This window comes from Solanum tuberosum, unplaced genomic scaffold (genome assembly GCF_000226075.1).
Source record: "Solanum tuberosum cultivar DM 1-3 516 R44 unplaced genomic scaffold, SolTub_3.0 scf00012, whole genome shotgun sequence".
In the NCBI taxonomy this organism is placed as follows: domain Eukaryota; kingdom Viridiplantae; phylum Streptophyta; class Magnoliopsida; order Solanales; family Solanaceae; genus Solanum; species Solanum tuberosum.
The window spans coordinates 3,107,914-3,112,699 of NW_006238937.1; the positions used below are offsets into that span (position 1 = coordinate 3,107,914).

General features: G+C 36.7%; 1 pseudogene; it reads left to right on the forward strand.

The window, feature by feature from the left end:
• Positions 1-3,102: 3,102 nt before the first annotated feature.
• LOC107062619 (gibberellin 20 oxidase 1-like) lies at positions 3,103-3,641 on the forward strand (annotated as a pseudogene).
• The last annotated feature ends 1,145 nt before the right edge of the window (positions 3,642-4,786 follow it).

Below are 4,786 nucleotides of genomic sequence, written 5' to 3' on the forward strand. Positions count from 1 at the left end.
GATGATTGGGTATACATGAAAGTTTCACCCATGAAAGGTGTTATGAGATTTGGTAAGAAGGGGAAGCTTAGCCACCAGTATATTGGCCCTTACAGAATATACAAAAGGATTGGTAATGTAGCTTATGAGTTGGAGCTACCACAAGAATTAGCAGCGGTCCATCCGGTATTTCATATTTCCATGTTGAATAAATGCATGGGAGATCCTTCACTTATCATACCTACTGAACATATTGGTATCAAGGATAGCTTACTTATGAGTAGATTCATGTTCAGATTTTCGACATCCAGGTTCGCAAGTTGAGAACCAAGGAATTAGCATCAATCAAAGTTATTTGGAGAAATCAGTTTTTTGAGAAAGCTACTTCAGAAGTTGAGGACGACATGAAGAAGAGATATCTTGATCTCTTTGAGCCCAGAGAAATTCCAGATCACGGTACTAATTATCATTTAGTACTCTTTAATTGATATATTACATGTGTTAGATTTGCTTGTTGGGTGTTTGAGCTTAATGTTAAATGTTACGTCCTTAGCCTGTAAGAGTAATCTCATTCGAGGATGAATGTTCGCAAGGGGGAGATATTGTAACACCTTTCTATTCGAAGGAACTAGAAAGAACTAGAATTTGAAAGAAACCATTTTTGGAAATAATCAAATTTGGAAAGTTTGACAAGTTGATCTAAGTATGAGTTTTGGGTAAACTTCAAACGACCATGACTCTTAATATATGATAAGTTAGGTAGGCTAGAAGATACCGAAAGAAAGATCTTTGAATTATCTTTCCAACGCCACTAAGTTTGCTCATTTATTAGTTCGTATGAGGGATATATGCCCATTGGAAGTTGGGCTGTCTAGATAAGAAAAGTCAACCAGATTTTAGGAGGGTATTATGGTCTTTTCACTTCTCAATTAATTTTATTCATTTTCGGTAATTAATTTATGGTCTAAACTGAATCAGTTCTATTTACGCTTCATAAAATTAAGTTAGGGTTTTGAGATAAGAGAAAAGAAGAGGACAAAAGAGGAGAAGAAGCAATGATTCGTCACGTTCTTGAAGATAAGCTTGTGGATTTTGCCAAGGGTTGATCCCTATGAGGTATGTGATATCACATAGCATTGAGTTCGTTCACCCACACGCCAATAATGATTTTATTCCGTGAAATTTTGTTTTTGAAAGTATATAAATTGAGTTCTTGATGGATTGTGTCGAAGTTCCTATTGGGATCTTGATTGTTGATGTTGTTGAGAAGATCGTAAGTTAAATTCATGAAATTTGATATTGTTTCGATTGGATTCTCGTATACCTCGGTTGTGTATTCGAATTCGAAGCATTTGGGGAAGAAACCAATTGAATCTAGAGAGTTTAGAGTTTAAAAACCAGCAAGAAATTTCATCAAAAACCTGGTGAAGGGGGCTGGGGCACCGCGCCATTCAGAGCGCCCCAAATAAACATATGTAGTTTTGGCTCTGGGGCTCCTCACAACTTAGAGCGCCCCTACCCAGTTTCTGAAGTTTTCCATCTGGCGCCTAGCGCCAAGGTCGCCAGGTCTCCTACCCTTTCCCGCTTCTTTCTGTTTGAGTTCCCTTGAATCGTACATTTGTTTCCTAGTTGATTTCTACACTATAAGGTACGTCTAAACATCATCACATCATCTAGAACATGAGATCATGACCCTTCAATCCATAAATCAAATTCAAGGTAGATCTAAGAGTCAAGTTAATAGAGTTCTTAGAATCTTTTCAAAGTCTATTACAATCATTTTTAACTTTTTTTTGAAAAACTTAAGCATTGAGTTGAGAAAGAGTATGGCCGAGTTTATTTCTTTAAAAATGGTGTATGTGGGACTAAGTAATCCCAAAGAGCAAATGTTTTCACATTTAAGATGAGAGGAAACACTGATTCCCGAACGAGTTTTCATGAGTAGTTTTGAGTTCCATCTATTTGAAGGGATAATATTTTTGAGTAATAACCTCAAATCATAGAGAAAGAGTTAAGTTTATAAACATATGAGCTGAGTATTTTTTGGAGTATTATTGAGTACCGATATAGGGACGAGTCCATAATAACTCAAGTCCCCATAAACCATGTAGCCAATGTAGGTATAAAGGGTCAGACTTTTTAGATGATTCCTTAATGTTTTTTCGCATAGACTAGTGGATCCACTTAGTTGAGGCGTTCTATATCCTAGTAAGTTATAGGATAGTTCTAGCAGCGTGGGCGAGACGTTGTATCATCACATAGCTCATAGTGATGGTTGTTGGTTAGAGAAACTCCCACAGAATTATATTACTTTATTATATATGTACATTGTGTTGTTACGTATTGTTTTAAATGCTTTATATAAACTCCACCTTTACTATTGTTTAATTATGCATTTGAGTTGAGTATTCAAAAGTTGAGTAAAGCTGGGGTAAGTGTTCTTTCAGAATTCAGTTCAATCTTATATCGTGTTTAGTTTTCCCCTTGCATGGTTGTACATTCAATGTACTGATTCCATTTGGCTTGCATCATTTTATGCTGCAGATACATGTAACGAGGATCACCATCCACCGCCTCGTTGATCCAGTTGAGCACTCACAGTCAGTTTGTGAGCCTCCTTGCTTTTCGGAGGATCCATTTTTACATTATTTTTAGTATTTCAGTTTTTAGGATGATCGGGGGTCTTGCCCTGATATTCCTCATTGCTTTAGAGTTTTCATAGACGGAAAGCTATAATTCGTTAGTCTTTCCATTCTCAATTGTTTATGTTAAGACTTGAGTTGACTTTTTAGCGAGACGAATATTTATTTCAAGGCATTCTAAGTTATTTGCATGAGTATCTTTTGAGACTGCTTATTATTGATTAAGTCTTTCGCTAAGAGTTATGTCAGGCCAAGGGTTCGCTTGGAGCCAGCAATGGTTCTCGAGTGTCAATCGCTCGTAGGGTGTAGTCTCGGAGCGTGACATAATCCTTCATTTTGGCTCATCACAATGAACTACTTCTAAGCATCCTTAAGCCCTATATAATACTTCATCTTGGCTCCTCACAATGAACTACTTCTACATCCTTTTCCCTATTTTGATATATTGCACAAGAAAGAAAAAATCAAACCCTTGCTTGCAATGACCACTGATAATATAATCATAAATGAAAAATCACCTATGCTTGGTGATGAAAAACCATTGATTTTTTATGCATCCCATATGAAAAATGAGTCCAACATTCTCATACAATATATATGTCCGGATGACGAGAAGCCTTGTGCTGTAGCACAAGAACTTCATGTTCCCCTTATTGACTTAAGGTGTTTCTTTTCTGGTGACCCTTTTGCCACCCAACAAACATCTAGGCTTGTTGGTGAAGCGTGCAGGAGTCATGGCTTCTTTCTTGTAATGAACCACGGAGTTGATGCTAATCTCATCTCTAATGCTCATCGTTACATGGACATGTTCTTTGACATGACTCTCTGTGAAAAGAAAAAAATCTCAAAGGAAAATTGGTGAACATTGTGGTTATGCCAGCAGCTTTCCTGGAAGGTTTTCTTCAAAACATCCTTGGAAAGAGACACTCTTTAATATACTCTGCTCAAGAAGGCTCATCTCACATAGTTAAGGAGTATTTCCAAAGAACATTGGGTGAAAGTTTTAAAAATCTCGGGTAAGGATAATCGACTATATTTCCCAACAAACTCGGTGCGAAATCATCCCTGCGAAACCCATAAACCAGCAGCCTAAACGATCAAGTCGCTGTCTCCTTTTCACCCTTTTCGCGGAGTCGCAGGCCTGCCCAATAGTCCTATCCTTTGTATTGAAAAGGAGCGAAGGAATTCAAATTTGAACACTCGTTTCCCCTCCCCCCCAATCGACTTTAGTTTTTCAGTCTATATAAAGCTTTCATCTTCACTGTTTTAAGGCAACAACTCACCCCTTAAGAAGAGGATTTTGGACATAAAAAAAAAAAAACAACAACAAATCCTAAAAGAGGGAAAGATACAAAAAAAACTCTCCCAGTCCTTGGTTTATCGGCAACCTGAGGTCTACTTTTTTTTTTCTATTTTGGTGTTGATTCTCTTCTTTCGTAACCGAATTCATATTGGTGTAAAATCTTCATGGTCAAGCTTGTTTTCCTAGTCTCGCTGCCCAGAAAAAGGTAATATCTCCCCCATTTAGTTTTTCTTTGTTCTGCTCGTCTTCAATCTAAGCATTATAATTTAATTTATCATAGTTTCTATTTCAGTATGTTTGAGTCTAAATGAGAATAAGATTATGCGTCTTGTTTTTATTAATACAATTCTATCATTAAATTGTTGGTCGTATTGTACTCGATTTGTTGCCTGCGGATTATAGTTCAGTTTTGAGTTTTCGATTAGACCTTATTTGTCATCTTTTCTTGTTCGATTCTTGCTTGAGGTTGAGCAGTAGTGTTTGTTCTTATTTATTGTTAGTGTCAACATATTAACATGATTTGAATTCGCTCCTCTCAAACTTAAGGTCGTATTGAAGTTGTGGACAAAGGTTCATCGTTTGTGGGTCATCTGTTAGTTTGAAATGATGTATTCTGTTGTGTTTCTTGTCCTTGGCATGAGTTGAAAGCTGACTTTTCTTTAGTGGTTTGATTATTTAAAATAGGTTTTTTGGGGCATATTGTTGCTACCTCGAATAAGACCCCGTTTCTCTGTTTAGATGCAGCATTATCATTATTTTAACTAGTTAGTAGAAAAGTTTCAATTTGAACCAAGTTCTATGAGATATGATGTAGTTTACACTTTTCTTTCTCAAATGCCTTGATCATGTACCTTACTGTCTC